Source organism: Tympanuchus pallidicinctus, unplaced genomic scaffold (assembly GCF_026119805.1).
Source record: "Tympanuchus pallidicinctus isolate F22 unplaced genomic scaffold, pur_lepc_1.0 scaffold22, whole genome shotgun sequence".
NCBI lineage: Eukaryota > Metazoa > Chordata > Aves > Galliformes > Phasianidae > Tympanuchus > Tympanuchus pallidicinctus.
Genome location: NW_026294739.1, coordinates 37,857,551 through 37,877,606, shown reverse-complemented (window position 1 = coordinate 37,877,606; position 20,056 = coordinate 37,857,551). Strand labels below are relative to the sequence as shown.

The 20,056-nt window shown below is 37.6% G+C and overlaps 1 protein-coding gene and 1 pseudogene across 6 annotated transcripts in view; both read left to right on the top strand.

Moving 5' to 3' along the window:
• Positions 1-20,056, top strand: part of TOX3 (TOX high mobility group box family member 3) — a 241,351-nt gene that overhangs the window by 56,236 nt on the left and 165,059 nt on the right. For 5 of the 6 annotated variants that reach the window (XM_052685225.1, XM_052685228.1, XM_052685226.1 and 2 more), the window contains one exon: positions 6,565-6,611. The gene's annotated coding sequence lies outside the window, so the exon portion shown is untranslated. Of the gene's footprint in view, positions 1-6,564; positions 6,612-8,421; positions 8,517-20,056 lie in introns of all 6 variants that reach the window. The other variant, XM_052685224.1, reaches the window with a different exon arrangement.
• LOC128082844 (uncharacterized) lies at positions 18,593-18,693 on the top strand (annotated as a pseudogene).

The following is a 20,056-nucleotide window of genomic DNA, read 5'->3' as shown; positions in this document are numbered from 1 at the left end:
ATAAATGTAAGATGAAAGCTAACAGTAGTACAGTGAAAACCTTACCAGTTTTCTCACATAAGAGTACTCCAGTGCCTAGACTGAATAAAAGGAGTTTGTTCTGGACATTTAGAAATCTGAAAACACTCCCCAAATACCTGGGTATTCGATAAAGTCTTTATAAGCAAAAAGCTGTGTAAATTGAGTGATATGATCAACTTTGGATGCTGAGCAACTGTGTACAAAATCGTAGTCTCCAGTGGCTTGTGGAGAAACTCTGCACAGTGAAAAATAGGAAACATCCTGTTGCAGACTAGAGATGCTAGAGAAATTACCTTCAGCTGTGGTATGTAGGCTATTGGGAGTCTGAACTCTATACCCACCTGTTTCGCTGTACAGGAGTATGAATATTATGGCTAAAATACTCTTAATTCTTTTCAGCAAACGCCCCTTGTTTTTATGGGCTGGGTTAATACTATAGCTGTGTCCTCTTTCCATTCTAAAATAGAAAATCTAGGGTTGTTATCTTGCCCTGTATTACATTTGAGTGTTTCTCAATAATGGATCTCATTATTACTCTATGCTTCCAGATCAAAAAAGTTAGATAAAATCTTAGCAATTTATTGCTCTAAGATGTATTTTATGATAATGTGAAATGCCATGCTGTTTTCCTTGCATCACAATAACAGACTTGTGAGGAAGGCAGATGAGGTGGGTGGAACTGAAAACTTTCATGGTGGTAGCAGATCTAGTACAGATCTCTCAGTGGATCAATCTACTTCAATAACATGAGATATGAAATTAATATTTAAAGTTGCAATGTGAGCTCTTTAACAGGTTTAGTGTTTATTATCCTAAATAATGTGAAAAGAAGTTCAGGTTCTTTCTTTTTAAGTATGGTATAAATTCACAATCTAAGACCTGCAGTCTTGCTGCCTCCGATTGGATCTTTCAAGTTTCCTCACTTTTGTGTATGGCTCCTAACATGTTTGCTTAAGAAGTGGTGATGTCTGCAGGAAATAGGCTTAATCTCCAGAGTTAATTTTTGATTTGCAGCCTGAGGAATTGCACATAGCTAGTGTAGTTAATAGTTCTGACTTGGTGGATGCAGCCGTTGTATTTAGTTCCACCACTGTAGACTCTGAGTTTGGTAGTTCTTATTGTGCCACATAGCAAAGATCAAGTATGTAATGTGTTTTAGAAGTAACTTACACTTACACAATTGTTTTAACAATTACAGAGCTTTCATGTTTCATTGCAGTATCTTTCTGTAAAATGTACTTCATTGAAATCTGTCCCTTTCTAATTACATGCTACTGTTTAGATCTATGTTGGTCAGATATGTGGATAGCTATTCTTAGAGTTGAAACAAGTTGTCTTTCGTTGTTTTTGAAGATCTAAACTGAGAATAGCATCTTGTCAGGAATCAGCAGATGGAGATCTAGCTACAGGGTGCAATGAAGGAAGCATATGTCTGTTTTGCCTTTTGTTCAAGTTATGAACTGGACTAGTGCATGCTAATTCAGGTATATGCATATATCATGCACCATATATAATAGCCTGATGAATTTTAGGAACATAATGAATTTTTAAAACTTGCCAGTCAACTTTCTGAGACTGAGAAAAATCTGTGCTAGACACTGTAAATGTGGAAGAGCTGCACAGAGCAGAGAACCAGATGATTATAAATTTGAGTAATCTCCTTGCTTAGTTGCACTCCAGAAATGAAAAACTAGTCTGAATTTCTCAGTCTAAGCTCAAAAACTATAAAGCACGTTTGTTTACCATCTGTACCATCCTTTCAGTCCCCTGAGGCAAATGAAAAGAGAGGCTATAACAATGGAGTGCTGGCTTGCTGAAAGCAGCATCAACAGAGCTCTAAAGACAAAGCAGCAACTTTCTAAACAACAGATGAAGTGGAGAAGCAGCTTGTTTTTCTCCCATAGGTTTGAACAATTGGCACACGTTTATATGGTTGAAAATGGATAGAAACATTTATTGTGAGGACATTCTCATGGCTGCTTTGCAGCAGCCAAAAAGTTGTTTTCTGCATGTCTTGAGGAGTCTTTTAATCCTTACTGACCTTTTATTGCCTAGGTCAGAAACAGTGAGATGAAATCCTGGCATCTTGACACTCATTGCTTTTTGGTGTATACTAAAACTGAATTCTAATCCACATCAGCAATCCTTGAGTCAGCAGAAAACACTTTTAAGTAGATTTATTAGAAGCTTGAAGAGCAAGTTCCCCATTTTGCAGTGTTTTCTTTTGTATTCACTGTCTATGTTCATCAGTCACCCATTGAAACTGAATACTCGAGAACGCAAATTTATTTTCCGTGTGACACTTGAATTCCTAAAGCTGAGCCAGCATGCAGGCACAACCTGCTATCAAGGACAGTTTTTAAACTGATGTTAAGTGTGCATAGTTCCTTTTTCATTGTGTTCTTCTATATATTAAGATCCAAAATACTGTTCTGAGGAAACTTGTAAAAATCTTCAAGCACAGTTATTGTAACACCTTGTGACTATCTGAAAACCCTGATTGTAATACCTGTGTTTTCTTGTCAAAGAAATGTTTTTCTTGTGGATGAAACCACTATCTTCATAGACAGAAGTGTGTGTATGAAGATGGCTACTCTAAGATTCTCGACCAAGTTTGATCTTTGAATATGTTCAAGAGGAAATCTCATGCTGTGGCTTTGCTTCCCTATCAGCACGAGGATATAGTTGATGTAGAGGCTGCTGAAGAATGTGAGCTGTCAGGAGCAGCTGACAGGGTCCTAGTCTGCATGTCTAGCTCAACATTACTCTGGCTGTAAGACAAACACAGGACAGGTGCCCCTTTACACAAATACACTCAATGTAAATAAACTTCTCTGCTGCTCTCTAGTGTGCACTGTTTCTTGGTGGCACTTGAAGGTTTTATTACTTAAAAGACAAACGCAGTTGTTCAGGGCAAATTCAGTTTGTTATTTGGCTGTACTGTCATATGAGAGATGGAATTCTTGTTAATGTAGTACATGGTTACAATGGCCTGCATTCAGTTTCCAGTACTATCTTACCAGCCCTAAGTTATGTCCCTTTTTGCCTCAGATACTATGAGAACTGTTCAAGTATGTAATCTTCCCAATTTAGAGATCACAGAATTGATAACTTGCAAGAAAGATCATGGAATGCTTGTTCATGCCGTTAGTTCTGTATCTACTAAATAGATTTCCTTAGTTTTAAAAGCAATCCTTGGATATGTAACTCTTCATTGTCTAATTTTCTTTGTATCTGAATAATTATGAAGTGAAAGTTTTTTCTATGATTATTCCAATTGTGAATTCAGTTTAATTGTAATGTCAGTTATCTAGAGAGTAATTAACAGCTTAGTGAGGAGACAGACTGAGTCAGGAAAATAATTAGATTTCAGTACCTACTTGTTCTTGTATTTTTGGCTCTGCTGTGTTCTATGTGCACTTTCTTGTGGAGTTTTTACCTATTTTTGATGGATATGTTTATATCCCTAGAAAGAGGGGGGAGGCAAAATAACGCAGCTGAAACTATTTCAGTATGCATGTATGATTTTCTTGTTGAGATGGAAAAAGAATTCTAGTAGAGCCAGGTTGGTCATTGCTCCTCCCATTGCAGGAAGGTGAAGGGTAACTAAGATCTAGCGTATTAATTTTAATTGCAAAAAAAAATGTATTGTTAATGGTGGTGACTGTAATAAATAGGAGGTGTTACTTTCAGGGCCACCTACATATTTAATATCCTAAGTGTAGAATATAGAAAGAAGAAAATTGTGCAGTTATGAGTATACATATACTCAGCAGCCCTGTGCTCAACTCTATGTTCCTTCTTCCAATCACAATGTCTTTCCTAAGCTACTGCACGATAGCTGTGTTTCATGCTTCAGATATCTCTGTAGAAGGCTTTGGTACTGGAGACAGATACATGTTCCAACAGGATTATGTCTTGTACAAAACATAATTCTTCCAACTTCACTAAGTTTAGGTTAAAAATATGGTCAAACTCACCATCGTGTTTACTTTTTGGCATCTGAAGTACCATTATCACCCAGGGGGTGGTGTTCATGAATGCAGTGGCACAATGTGTACCTTGTTGGGTTGGGGTTTTGATTGCTGGAAAATTCTTGAAAATGATTTTTCTGTATTTATCCAGCTCGAACTGCTATGCTCTTTTAAGGAAACATGTTAGATAATCGGTGTCTCCTGCAGTTTCCAGTGAATAATCAAGGTTTCAAGTTAGATTAAAGAGAACTGCCATCTACCCATAACAGCAGGTGCAAAATTGTCACTAATTAAGAATTTGCTAGGTTCAGTAGTGACTGTGCATGAATTATGTCACATTCATTAAAAGATATATTCCAAGCCCAATCGATGACAAGAGGGGAAAAAAATATCATTAGTGTTTCTCCAAAATGAATTAGTGCTACTGAGATTTGCAAGTGAAGACAGCTACAGGCAGATGAAGTATTGCTCTGCTTTTGTGCTCGCCAAATGCTTCTGCTAGAAAAAACAGTTGTTTCACTGGTAGCTTGGAAAACATTAAAAAATTCCAGCACAAAAATTCTGTCCTTCATTTGAGAGAAAGAGGATTTGCATTTTTTTGTCTGAAATATGTAACAAGCTTCTATGCAATATTCTGACTAAAAGTGGAAAACTCTTGGACTGTTTTCAATGTTCTTCCATTTTTTTCTTGTTGTTTAACAAAAAGAGAGGAGTGTATGATTTTGTATGCATGTTTCTCAGTGTTTTTAATTGACTTTGATTCATCAGGATTGGGATATAATAATTAAGGCTAAGATAGGAGGCAGCCCATTATGTATGATCTCTAGATTACTGGGATTTTAAAAACTGACACCTTGAGCTCCCAATGTACTGAACCTGATGATCTCAGAGGAACTCCAGCAAAAGATTCCATTCATTCTGGAGTGAGTAATGCAGCAACTGCTGAAGAATTTGGACTTTGCTCCTGTTCTGTCCTCCTGAGTCTCCAAGTTGTTCATTTAACAGAAATGTGCCCTAAGCATTGTTTAGAGGTAGGCAGTGAAGCAGTGTCTGAAGAACCTGGTCATTGCCCATTCCTTCTGCTCCCTTCTGCCTTCCTTAGCTCCTTCCCCTGTGAGGGCAGCAGCTTCAGCAAGTCTCTGTGATCTCAAACCTGGACAAATGCCTATTCAGAGGAATTCCCTCTGGGCAGAGCTTTCTGATATGCAGGAGCAATCACTGTGGTTGGGGCTCCTGTTCTGGTGCATGTCACTGCTGTTGTGACAGCTGAAGTGGCAGCTCTTAGTCTGAAGCCCTCACTCGTATGCTAACACTTTTAAGCAGATGCTTAATCTTAAAGCTCATGAAGGGCCTCATGGTCTCCTGTATGACTACTCATCCTTAATGTTAAACACATGTAAAATATTTTCCTTGCTTAGGGATGGGGGAATGTGGCGATCAGCACTTGAGAGAGTTGAATGCTGAAAGCAGAGGAAATAGAATAAGCACTAATAGTGCTCATAATACTTTCCATTTGGAGTTTACATTTAGAATGAAGAACAAATCTCACTGTTTTTATTAGTGATTACTTCTTCATTGATCTGTAATTTGAAAGTAAAAGGGTATATTGAGGAAGCAGCAGGCTACCTACTGGAAAGGGGATGGGAAGAGAAGGAGCTGGTTGTGTCTCCTTGTGGACAGTGAGCCATGTGTCTGCCCTCAAGGTTCAAGAAGGCCAACAGTATCCTGAAGCACATGAAAAAACAAAAACAAAAGCAAAAAACATGGCCAGCAGGTAGAGGAAGGCGATTCTGTTCTTCTGGTGGGGCCATCTTTGGAGCATTGGGTCCACTGCTGGGCTCCTCAGTTCAAGAAATGCAGGAAACTGCTGGAGTGAGTCCAGAGGAGGGCTGCAGAGATGGTTAGGGGCCTGGAGTGTCTCCCTTAAGAAGAAAGGCTTAAAGGATCTGGGGCTGTTCAGCCTGGAGAAAAAAAGGCAAAGGGGAGATCTGATCAATGCTTATTAATATCTAATGGACAGGAGTCAAATGGATGGGGCTGGGTTGTTTTTTTTTCTTTGTGGTGCCCGGTGCCAGGACAAGGGACAATGAGCACAAACTGGAAATAAGAACCAACTTTTACTTTGAGGATGACAGAGTACTGAGTCAGGCTGTCCAGAGAGGTTGTGGAGCCTCCTTCTCTAGAGATATTCAAAATCTATCTGGGAACTCGCAACCTACTGTAGGGATCCTGCTTTAGCAGTGAAGTTGGACTGGATGACCTTCATAGGTCACTTTCAATCTCTATGATTTTGTGTTTCTGTGACTCAGTTTCTGCTGGCAAGAACTGAACCACTGGCCCCATAGGCCTGTTGTTTTGCATATCTACTAATATAGTAGCTTTTTTATTGTTTGTCAGAGTTGCATCCTCCATTTTGGACTACTGAGGTAATTTATTTTTTTTTTTGCATTTGTAGCTATTTGCTAAAGAGTCTTAAAGCTTTCTGAATTTCTAGTTAATTTTTCAAGTGTAAGAGCTCTTTTGTAGATGGTACTAAGCTTGCTAAAATCAGTTTGCTCTCTTTCTACAGGAAAGGTGAAGCAGTATTTTTTCCTGCTGGTCTATCCCTCAAGTTCAGTAAGTGTCCTGAATGAATTTATGTTCTAAATTAATTGCTTGCTTTTGCTTCAGATAAGAGCTAGTAAAATAACTGCATGTAATTATGATATCTTCTTAATAAGCCTTCCATTTGTTTAAATTTAAAAAAGGCAGCTGAAAATATACTGTACATTATCATATGAAAGAACTACAGAAAACGTTTCTCTCTTCAAAACGCAGAGTGGACTTGTGTCAAAATGGTTTCAAGAGAAGTAGAGGTTTGAAGCAAGAAAAAAGCCTTTTTGACCATGGCGCATTCATAGATTATTTTGATTAATACAAACACATTTCATCATTTGTACTTGAAAGCATCATAAATTACGTTGCAACCACAACCAATGCACTTTATTAGTTTTGTATTCACTTTCATTAACTCAGCACCTACAACAGCATGGATTCATTTAGTTTAAATTGCTGGGGTTTTTTGTTTTTAGCTAGTGGCACAGAGAGGACTTCTTACAAGAAGCTTACAGGCACTTACCACAGCCCTAATTCAGTGTTTCTACTTTCTGAGCCCTCCATCTGCCTGTAATTATACTTCATGGATATAAATCAGCCTTCCTTGTGCTTCAAAATTAAATAATGAAAGGTGACAATGCTAACTGGAGAGAATGATAAGAAATGCTGTCAAAACTGCAAGTGTGTACCTCAGTTTCATCCATGAAAAATGGCCTGCTTTAGAAAACAAAAGGCTTGGACAAAAGACCGTGCATTCTGTTCATTTTACATGAAAAATAAATGGCCAGAAATTTGTCTGATATGGAAAATGCAGACAGACGTGAAAAATATGTGGAGAAAACATCCCATGAATTTTAATTGAAATGCAAGAAAGAACAAAGTGCTTGTGAATTTAACAGCATTAAAAACAAGATATTTACTACAGAGCTCTGTAACTAGAATACTGTTAACAGATCTCAGTCTGCAATCTCATTAGTTCTCATACTTGCCAGTTTTCCATGCTTATGCAAAATACTTCAAACTTTTCAAAATTAACGTTTCTAAAAGAAACCTTTTCCACTGTGAATTAGTGCGGCTTCTATAAAAATGGAGCTCTGGTGCCATTCAATATTTCTAGTTTGGTTGTCAGTTGAAGCAAAAAGACTCGCTGCAGAATTTACTTTGTCTTAGTTGTTGTGTAAATGCCTATGCATTTGAGCTCAGCACAGATACCTAGTTGGCATTCTTTTTATTCATATGGTAGCCATTAAGATGATTTATGCATTAATAGCTTTGATTACTTCTAAGCAGAAGTTGCCTGAAAATGCAGATGGGGAAAAACATAGAAATTTCTATGAACTCCAAATCAAATTCGTTGCGTATATGAAGATGTACAGTCTAGGGAAAGTGCAGGGCTGAGCCTTAAGTGAGGGGCTCTCAAATGTAGGCATGCCGCTAGTGGGAAGCCACTAAAAAGCTTAATCCAGACATTTGAGATTCTCCTGCATGTTTCAGCTGGTTGATGGCTACCAAATGGTTCAAAAATGGGGAGTGAGAATAACTTTTTTTAGAAATGTACATGTGCCAACAGATACAAATTGACATTTCTTAATCTTTATGTGAAATAGTTATAAAGGTCAATATTTTTGAAAAAGGCAATTATATACTTCAAAAAACATATTGGGGGAATTTAATTTTTGATGTTTTCTCAGTGGTTATTTATTTTTCAATCCTATAGTGCATTATATCCTTCATGGCTTATGCAATATCATGTGTTAATCTATGGGCTGTGAATCTGATGGCTTCCCTATAGTACCAAGGCACATCTTGTCTTGTGTGTGTTTGACATCAGAGAAGCCATCTATCTTCAAGGCCCTGAAGAACTCTGATTATCTGCGTTGAGATAATGAGGAGCCCACTGGCTTTCTGCTGAGCAGTATTTGGAAGGTGAGATGCTTTTACAAGTGTTGTTATGGAAGTGCAACAAGAGCTATTGTCATTTGGTTTGTCTGAGGTCTGTTGTCATGAGTTTGTATGACAATCTCATAGGCAACCCTTTAATAACTGTCACAACATGAATACACTGCACTACCAGTGAGATTTTCTTTGTCAGTCTTGCATTCATACAAACATGCACAATGACTCCTTGCTTCAATATGTTCCTGGAGCCAACTCCTATATTACTGGGAATTAGTTTAAATTGTATGAAAATGATGCCGCTGTAAGGAATGCTCAGAAAGAGAAGTTAATATGTGTGTTTAAATTAAAACATGTCTTTTGTGTCAGGGAAACACGCAGCTATTAAACACTGAATTCTGCAATCTGGAGAAAAAGGAGGGGATTAAGAAGGCAGTGGAATGCTGTTCTAAAGTGCAGAGTTGCAAGTTTACATTATAGTAGCAGTATCCAATCAGTATTTTTAATTCTTTTAATTACTAAAATCTCTGGAGTACATAATGGTGTGGAATATACACATGTATCTGTAATAAACAACATGTATCTTGAAGAAATGGATTTAGTTTTGGCAACAACGTGATAGGGAGATCAAAGAGCTAGCTGGCATTAAAATGATTTAGATACATTTGTCATAGGCAGCTGTTATGCTAATCTCATTTATGCAGTTGTCAGCTGATAGGTTCTGATGAGCTAGCTTAGTGGGAAAATCATTAGTAGATCCCTATTGTGATAAATGTTATTTATTACTGTCAAATGGTATTAATGTTTGATTCAAAGATGGGAAATGGGCATCATCTACATGAAGTTCATCCATTCATGGTCAACGATGACAAAGGGAGCTGCTGAATTCCAGCCAAAGGAACTTCATTTCTGTAAGAAAAAAGAATAATGGATTTAATTTGCATATGCTTTAAAAGGGTAATGAAGTAATATGATGTTTATCTTGGTTGAAGAGTGGTAATTTTTGCTGGCATAGCTCCAGCAACATTCGAGTCATTGTGCAGCATTTGCTGTTCAGTTGTTGGTTGTGGAAGGGGCTTTTCAAAGCAGCAGGTGCATACGGGGGGAGGAAACAGAAATGATTTATTCATTAAGCCAAAAAATGAGCAATCTCAATGTCTTTCCCCTTACCCTCTGGAAATATATTTGCAACCATCTTCATTTTTCTTCTTGCTACATCACTCTCTCTTCCTGTCTGTGGCCCTGTCTCTTGAATTACACAGAACCACGCTGATTTCCACTCTGTCTTTGTTGTGATTTGACTTTTTTTCCACTTCATCTAAATAGATAAATGCAGAGAGAAGGTAGCATCCCATTCCAGGCTATCAAGCAGATAGAAGTTGGGATGTGTTCACATATGGCTGTAAAATGAAGTGTTATTTATTTATTTTTTTAGGAGGAAAAAACCTCCAATGTTTTGGCAAAGTAGCTGTGCAGCTGGGTTTTAAGTTGTAGAAAAGTGTTCCCTTTGCTTGTGAATTTGTATGGAGACATTCCTCTTTCCCCTCCCTATTCCAGTACAGCTGCAGTACTCTAATCTTGTTTTATTTTTTTAAGTAAAAAAAAAATCCTGCAACCAACCAAAACCTAATTATGGTACAGCCAATCAAACAATGGCTCATTATCAAAAAGACCCAATAACAATTAAAGAATGTCACAGTCAATATTCTGCCACTAGTTTATTATTTATTATTTATACACTTAAAAATGAATGAAATCAGTATGTTTAAAATAATTTTCTAGAGTGAATGAATGGTAAAATGACAATGGTAATTTGAGGAGGAAAAAATGCCCCAAAAAGCACTGTAGTCAACACTAAGAAAATCTTTCAGTGCTGTGTGCTGGTTCTGTCCTAAGCCATGTATGAGTACGCTTTTATATTTTAATGAAAAAAGATGCCTGATAATCAAGATGACCTTGATTCTTTTAAAGGCAGATAAATGCCAAATGCTCATTGGTTTTAGTAAGAACTGAATGCATGCCTGCTTTTTAAATGATTCTTTTATCTAGATGTACTTAAATTCCTATGGAAAATAATCAGAATATTTTCAGTTGCCAGTAGTGGTACTGGAGCATGGATGGATATAGGCACTATCTGCAATTCTCTGAAATAAAACTAGTAATTTATATCTTGCAAATGAAATAGCACCAGTTAATGCTCTGTAAAACATAGACAAAATTCTAAAGGGGATTTTGCGTGTCTTGATTTTAAAGAATTTTGTTCATATTGTGATGATACGTATGCTCTGCAACAGCAAAGTTTCTTGAAAACTGTCCAGATTACTTTTAGTAGGCATCTACAGCTTTAATTCACTAGGTTAAGAACATGCTGCAGTTCCAAAAAAGCTTGCAATGCGCTGCCTCAAGCAGCCCTCCTGTAATTGCCACTGCTTAAAGGCTTTGTGACCACACTGAGTTTAGCATCTTTATATTTAAAACCTTTTTGAGGCTGCTCTCAAGATCGCATCCATCTGAGGCAGAAATCTTGTTCAGCTGGAGCCTCCTGCCAGAGGCATGATCTATGAGATCATGCCACCCACTGGGTCACCGTGCCACCTGGCAGGACCCAGGGAGCTGGTTCTGGGCTTTCTCTGGGTTGGTGCATGAGTGGATGCTTGCATTCTCTCAAAAATCTGTTTCTGCACAGTAGCACAGACAAAATTGCCAACTATTTCAGACTACTTGTCTAAGTGTTGTCAAGACTTTCAGTCCTTGTAAACAAGACTTATCAAAGATACAAGAGTTACTACAATATGAATGTTGACAGTGTGAATTACTGCAACACCATTGTCTCATGACCTGTGGCTGCCATTCTATTTTCAGTACTGTACGAGAATCTGCTCTGTCTTCTCTGTGATTTTTAGACCAAAAAAGTTTCAATAAATATGGATAAGCTTTCTCCAAACAGCTGCATCTTTTGGAGGCTTGCTGCAGCGAGCTCTCCAAGTTTTTTCTGAATTTGGATGCGAGTCCATTTCCTTTGCTATCTCCCCCTGTGTATGCACTCAGCTAAGTGGTTTCCTTGGTTACTTCTGGCAAAAATTACAGTTGACCGTATCTTGCTATTAGAATGCTATTTAATACAATACATGGAACATAAGACCTTGGATCTTATGTTTCCCAATTAGCTCCTGGCACATTACAGGCTTTTTTCTTGCTTAGCAGTGAAAGTACTGGTTTGAGTTAAGATGGATTTTAAAATCTTGCATTGAGAGAGCACATATATCTTTAGCTTACTTTGATAGTCCTCTGAGGTTTTGTAATGTAGATAGATTTGTCTCAATCTGTCTTTATGTTGAGATGTGCTGGGCTTGCTCCATTTGTTGTGATAAGAGTTGCTTTGTAGGTCATAGGAAATAAACGTTGATCTTGTTGAGAGATTTGCTTGTCAAACTGTGTGATATATTCCATGACTACTAACTTCTGGAGAGAGTGGGATTGTTATGACATCTATAATTTACTGTAGGATTCATTCTGAAACCACTGAAATTCATCACTTCCAACTCAGGATATTCTATGATTACTCTCAAACTGGCATATTGAGTCACTAGTTTATCATACTCTGAAAATAGCTAAAATTGCTTTCAGTTTGCTAATAGCTAGTTGACTAGTCAACTCTGACATCAGGATTGTCTTTGGAAATGGTACAACATAGAAAACAAACATGTTTGTGTTCTTTTCTGTTTTCTCACCTCTGAAACGCCATTTGATTTTTCTCTGGAGCCACTTTCAGCTGATGTTGTCAATATTGTCTTTTTTGGAGGGTAAGCTTATTAGTTTTATAGCATCGTGGACTGTATTTGTAAGGCAAATCAATATTCAGTTGATAGATTCTTTAATAGTGTATTCTAGGCATAACATGAATTTCTGTTCCACTTTCAACACCTTTTCTGGTATGTTCTCTAGAGCCAGAAAAAGGTATGTGGGTTACTGAAAGCTTATTAATGCTTAAGAAAAATAAGAGCAGCTAAAGGCAGCTTTCTTTATCTTTTTTTTTAGACATGTGAGAAGTTATGATTCATTTCTAATGTAAGGAAAGTTATAATAAATACTTCGAATTTGACATCAGTGATGTATTGGCATTTAAAATATATGATGATATGTAGAGGCTAGGGGCCAGGGGAAAGGCTTATCCAATTCAGGATCTGTTGCAGGAGAGTTAGAAGGATTGGTTTTTTGTTTTTTGGGGTTTTTTTTTGCTAATTTATGGAAATTATAGGTAAGGAAGATGGAAAGTACTTGAAAAAAGAAATATCTTTGTAAAAACTGAAGGTTTTGAGGGCATGCACTGTATTTTTTGAAACTCCTTTCATCCTTTATTTAGTGTCTCATGATGAATTTCAGGACAGCTTGCATAAAGTCATCAGTTGTTATCTTTATGATCAAAAACTGTTAAATTAGATTTTGACAAACTGATCTGTATCACTCTTTTATTCTAGTCTCTTAGGCTTACTTGCCTGTAAGCAAACGTGTATAAAATTATTTGCAGCAAATAGTGATACTTTCTCACTGCAGAATGCAGTAAGCAGCATTCTTATGCTTACGTGTAGGCAAAACCCACTAAAATGCTGAATCTCCAGTGCTTTACACCTTGTGAAGTCACATCAATACAAAGAATGCAATCACTCTGGCCTCTAAGCAGACATTATTTTAATTACTGGTTTAAGTGCATGTGTGCTTCAGTAACAGCCATGCTGACTACCATGAATGCACAGGGAATACATTTTTTGAAAGAAAGACCTCATCTGTTCCACTGACTAGAACCCTGAAATAATACTGCCATACATAAAAATAATTTCAGTGTAGAAATTAAGCAGTGTTCTATCACATGCTTCTGTTTATTAGGAAAACTGCAATATAAGAGTAAATGGTAGCAAAAAGTTTGTTTCTTCTGAGTACCAAGAAGTTGCTTGTTTTAGAGGATATCATTTTCTAAAGTGAGCAATATTTGGAAAGTTCAGCTTGGCATTGCTTTTTGCATACAGCTATTTCCAGATCTTATACAATAAGGGCATTGTATATATTTTATACATATAGTATATGTATTATTATATATAATAAGAGTTTTTTTGTGATAATGATTTAAACTATGACAATCCTGTTCCAGTAAGAATCACTCTGAGCAGGTGTCAAACACAGGTAGTCTGAAAGCTTGTTCAGTTTCCCAGTGACAACTATGATCTATCAACTATGTAGGTTGCTCTGGAAGTAAATGCTCCTATTTGTTGCCATGGAAACTATGGTGGATGCAAAGAGCACAGTAACACTATTTGATAGATCAAATTCTCAGCAGCATAGTCACCACAATTAATTACACGCTTCTGCCAGCAAGGAATAAGAGCCTGCATATTACTTTTGTGAAAATCTGCACTAGTGGAGGTGACCATTGCTGTCATAGCAGTTGTGAAACATCTTTGCTGAAATGTACCACCTGATGCCTTACTGTGCTAAAATCTGCTGTCTGGTCTCCATAAACATTCAGCAAGTGGATGTGGTGGGTGTGAATCAACATGGAAGAATTCAGTTACACTCCTTTGCTTCATCCACACTTCAGTGTCAGACCCTTATGTCAGACTCTGCTTCCATCTGTCACGCTGTAATAAAAGATAATGAAATATTAGTAGGAGGGTTCAACCTCTACTGCCATACCACCAGTATCTATTCACCTCTGATGTCATGGGCTTATGTAATAAAGTTGGAGACATTACTTCCAGAGCAGCCTTCATAATTGTAAAAAGTTCTATGTGTGTTTCAGTGTACACTGATAATCACGGCACAAACGTAGTGACGCTTCTGCTTTTGTTTTTCTTCCTTTCCTCTTTCCCTACAACCTGAGGCATTGCTGTTGAACTCCCTTGAAACAGTTGGAGCTAGTGGGAGCCATTCATGTTTGGATAATTAGTGCAGATGACAAGAAAGCGAACTCTGTATTTTGCAGTGTCTATCAAATCAACTGAACTCATTTCTGCCAATTGATTTGATCTGTTTGGTAGCAAGCGTGGTATTTAAAGTCGTTTCATTGCAGTTCTTTTTGTTGTTGTTGAGATTTTAATCTGTCGCTTCAGAAGGACTGAAATTACATTACAGTGGACCCTTCTAGGATTAGCTCTGCAGTGTGGTTTTAATTTTGGTGGAAATTGATTTAAAATTCTCTTGTAAGATTCCCAAGTTAAACATAATGAAAAATTTTTAGCAGTCTAATGGTGTTAAGCTAGTTCTTATTAGTTCTGGTATGAAAAGACCACTCTGGCTAGGAAAATAACAGATTTTTAAAAATTAACAGCATTGCAAAAAAAGCCATTCAGTGGTCTGTAAATCTGATCACTTTACATCATCATGCATCTGTTGCATCTGTTCATGAGCAGTTGGTTTCCTGGTCAGCCTGTTTACAAGATGATAAGAATTTTTCTACTGATTTCAAGAAGAGTCAGATCAGACCTGGATGAGAGGGATTGAGGATGATCTGGAAAGGAAGCTGACAGACTGAGGGAAACCAGTGCTGGACTGGCATTTTGAGTAGTCCTTGTGGAACAGTGTATGTATAACTGATTAATGGGGTTATGTTAGTGCAATATTGGTGTAGTTATTATGGGCTAGGGCAGTAGGATTAGGTGAGTTAGAGATTCTGATCGGTCAATTTTATAATTTTGTCCTCTGGGGAACTGGTGTTCACCATCATCTGCCACATGGTAAGGTGTGCAATTCCTTTCAATAGAGCAGAAAGGCTCTACGACATCCAGAGATCTACACTATTTCTCGAGATAGCTGCTCAGGTAATGCTGGTCATCACCATGCTTGCATGTTCTCTCTCTCCACTTTATGTGATCTTTAAATACATTTATTGAGGCAAAAACTTTCCCAATTCCCTTTACCTCACTACAATTTTTCCAATCTAGATGTATTCTCTCTTTTATATTCCTGTCAGTATTTTGTATATTTCAAAAAGGTTTCCATCTCCTAGGATCTCTTTTTTTGAAGCATAACAAGCTGCTCACTCCTTTGGAGAGTGAAATAAATTTTTAGTTTCTGCAATGTTCACATTGCCCTTTTAGTATTTTCACTTTCATAATATTCTTCTTATACGAAAGGGACAAGGACCATGGCTGCATTCCAAATGTGGCTTCAAGTCCCTAATGTAGTATTATAATGATTTATTCCAAGTACTACTTTTGTTTATTGTATCTATCCTAGAATCTCTTGCCTTATTAATTTAAATACTGTTAATCCTTGTGCAGATGGTTGTAAAGTTCTCTCCAGTACCAAGACTGAATTCAACTCCTGTTAAATGTTTTGTGGCATATGGCTATTGAGAGAGCACCACCGTTTATTACTTTTTTTTGTAATCTCATAACCTTATCTTTCTTTACAATGAATTGCAGATGCCAGTGAAGCCACTAACAGTATCAGCTTGTGATCCCTGTCTATTTGTCATTCAGAATTTTATTGCCATTCCCTTTTTGTCTTTACTGGCTCTATTCTCTGGTTTTGTTTCATCAGCAAATTTCTTCACCTTCATACATATTTCATGTCGTAGGTCAGTGATATATAAAATGAACAAAAATGGTCCTAATACTGATTCTTGTGGCATTCTACTAATCCTTCTGTCCCAAACTGCTCCGTCTCATAAACAGCTTCTGTCTGTGACATTTAAGCCAGTTCCCTATCCACATATGTGGCTCACCCCAATACTGTACTTAATGACTTTGGACCAAATGCTCTTTTCAGTTGTGTGGTGCAGAGGGAAATAAAAGACTGAAAGAAGGGCAGAAAGGAAATGGAGGAGGTAGGAGAGATTAGTGACCTTTCTAAAATCCATGCAACCTAAATTCCTTCTGCAGTCTTGCCTCAATTAAAATTTAGTTTTTCAGGTGGTCTTCAACTTCCATTTTGCTGCTTGAAGGTAAGCAGTTTGCTTGTTGGCTAAGGCTTAAAATTCAGCTTAAACACTACTATTTTGATTTCATGATTTTGGTGTTACTGTTTCACTTGTACATTTTAATACACCATAAAAGTATCTACATTACCAATAGTTACGCAAAGAAATGTCAAATCTGTGGAGCTTTAGTTGAAAAGGGGGACAAGGTAGAGTAAAAATGTTTCTCTTGTTGCAACCAGCTTTAAGGTGAATGGGCAACCTGGGACCTGTGTCAAAGAGAAGATGATGGCTCTCTATGACAGCTATGAACATATTAGGTGGCATACTGCCTAGGAACACAGCACATCTTCCTGCTGCATTACTTCTAAACAAGCATAGTGAATGATTAAAGACCAGGAGGAGGTCCCAGCTGATGGGAATTGCGCTCTCAGGGTTTGCAGAGATTCTTGCCCTTTGTGCTTCCTGGTTCACTGCAAAGCTTCTGAACAAATAATTTGTTTTTAAACAAAAATATATTTGTATATTTAGAACCTATTTCATGTACATTGCATTTTGTCTTTTGTTGACATTTAAGTTCCTTTTTTTTTCTATTATATATAATATTCTAGTCTATAGTTGAGTTCTAACAAAGATTGGGAAAGGTTACTAAGTAGCCTTAAGTATCCAGAAGGAAGAAATCCCCAGTTATCTTGTCATCAGTTTTTCTGGGGCTGTCATTCTGTACTTTGAGAATAAAAGAAAAATCTCTCTCATCTTGAAATCAGAGCATCAAATGCATTGTACCTTCAGAAACCACCTTCAAATTGTACTGAGGGGAATAATGGTGTCACCTCAAGTTGCTTAACATCTTTGAAAGACAAAACCCTTCTGGATTGCCTAACACAGTTTAATCCTAGGAGAGCGGCAATACTGTTTTCCTTCCTTATTTTCTTGTTGCTGTACCAAAATGTTCTCCTTTTCTCTCTCCTGCCACCATGCCTCCCCGTATTCAAATTGAAGGCAAGTCTTTGCTTCAAATGTCTTTGCCTATATTTCCTTCTTTAAGGACTATTAAATGAAATGGAACACTTATCTGGAATTAAAAGTCCCATCTGTAGTTGGATGAAAACTTCTCAACAGTTAATAAAGCTTCACCCTTTCTTTTGGAGATTTCCATCGTCACCTATTGGAAAATTTTAATTTTAGTGCTTGCTTTTTTTTCCTCATTCTTCAAACTCTGGAGCTTTGAGCAATCAACCACTCTTGTCATAGAAAAGATAACATTTTACCTACTGAAAGTTTCGTAGTCCAATTCAGGTTTTATTGCAAATGGAGGATACTCAATATGCTTATTGTCTTACAGTGATCATCTTAAATTGTGCTCATTTAAACGAGAGATTCATGATATGATCTCATCAAACTCATTAGAATGGTTTTGACATTGTAGCATATTAGTTTTGCCTTGTGTGATTGCCTTTCTAGGTAGCCGTGAAAAAAATCCAAGCTTTTAAGAAAATGAGTCTTATGATATGTATAGGTATTTTTGATGCAGATATAGCTTCAGGTTTCAGCATGGGCTGAAGCCCATCAACTTTTCCAGGACTTTTTGTGCATTTGCATGCCATTCTTGTGGTAATTTTTCCTTTGCTGAGAGCCGTGTTGCTGGTGTAGAGGCTTCACTGACTCAGCAGAGCCTCACTGTTTTCATTTATCAGAGCTCCAGTAGACTTCAGTTCTCTGATCATGAAACAGTTCAAATTGTTAGACAGTTATAGGTGGGTCTTTCTTGACCAACCTGATCTCCTTCTGTGATCGAGTGATCAGCCTGGTGGATGAGGGAAAGGTTGTTGACGTAGTCTACCTAGACTTCAGCAGAGCTTTGACACTGTCTCCCCCATTATTTTCCTAGAGAAGCTAGCTGCCCATGACTTGGACAGACACTGTTTGCTGTGTAGAGAACTGGCTGCATGTGCAGGCCCAGACAGTAGTGGTGAATGGATTTAAAACCAACTGGTAACTTTGGTCGTGAGTCGTGTTTCCCAGGGGTTGGTGTTGGGGCCTGTCCTATTCAGTATTTTTGTTGATGACCTGGACGATGGGATTCAGTGAGCCCTCATTAAGTTTGCAGATGACAGCAAGTTAGGAAAAAATGATGATCCGCCTGGAATTGGGAAGGCCCTACAGCTGGACTGAGGCCAGTGGGATGAAGTGCTCACTTTGGCAGTGTGTATACTAAAATTGGAACAATAGAGAGAAGATTAGCATGGCCCCTGCACAAAAATGGCATGCAAATTCATGAAGCTCCATGTTTTTTGAGGAAGTTTTTCACCCAGAGGGTGGTGATGCACTGGAACAGGTTGCCCTAGGAGGCTGTGGATGCCCCATCCCTGGAGACATTCAAGGCCAGGCTGGATGTGGCTCTGGGCAGCCTGGTCTGGTGGTTGGCGACCCTGCATAGAGCAGACGTTGAAACTGGATGAGCATTGTGGTCCTTTTCAACCCAGGCCGTTCTATAATTCATCTTATGATTCTCTTCAACAGGGACAGACTGAAGCTTAACACATAACTGAAAAGGTATTACTTGTGGGAATAATCAACTACTTAATATACAATTAAATGAATCATTTTGCTGAGTAATAAACTCCCACGAGAAGGTAGTTGTGATTAAATATCACGCATATGTGGTTGCTTTTCTTCAACTCAGCTCCAAACAAAGAACCAAATTAAATGTACAGTACATGTACAGTACCAGTAATTGAGAAAACAGTTTAAAGTCATGAGTTTATCAACTCATAAAAATAACCTGTTTGCTTTCCATCAAACATTCTCTGGGGGGAATTAATAGCCACCTTTCAAGAAAGTGTTTGGAAATATGTGAGCTGTGCTTCAGAAGTTATTATTTCAGTTTTCCGTGGTGGTAGTTTAACTGTAAATCAGTGTGCAAAAGTGCATGCAGGCAACAGAAGACATGGCTTATTTTGTTGTACGTGGGAAAGATATTGACTTTGTGTTCTACTGCTTGAATATATCCCTCTTTCTATATGTATCACATAAAAATTACAACTAAAATTGTTGGAAGTTTTTGAATGTGAAATATAGACGAGGAATGTTTTCTTGTCTTCACCAATTTTTGTGAGGTAGAAGTGTTCTGTCAATCAGTTTATTATGATGAGGTTTTGCTGCAATTGCAAGTGAAATCTCTTGGTATTGCAAAAATGTGATTTATACATGACAGTGGAATGTGTGAGCTGTAGGTCAAACAGTAAATATTCTACTGCATTTAGGATAGTTCTGTGTCTAAGACATTATCTGCTTGTCTGCTTTCCATATGGTCCCCATAGCTATGTTTTCTGATCATTGGGTTTGATTTCTGATGCTGCAGATTTTTCAGGATGATCTTAACTAAAACCTTCCTCAATCGATTTCTAGTTTTTTAAAATTAGGTATTTCTATATGCTAGAGAGTGTCAGGAACATGAAGTTTGTATTTCTTGTTGTTGTGTTGGAGAAGGTAGGTGAAATAAATGACAGAGGGAATGCCAATGTTACCGAGACCACACTTAGAAAACACTAAAAGAGTGCAAAGCAATGACAGCAGTTGATACTGTCATTTAAATTTAATTTTAGTAACAAAAGTAGAAATTAAAAAGAACCTGGAATGCACAAAGAAACGATTT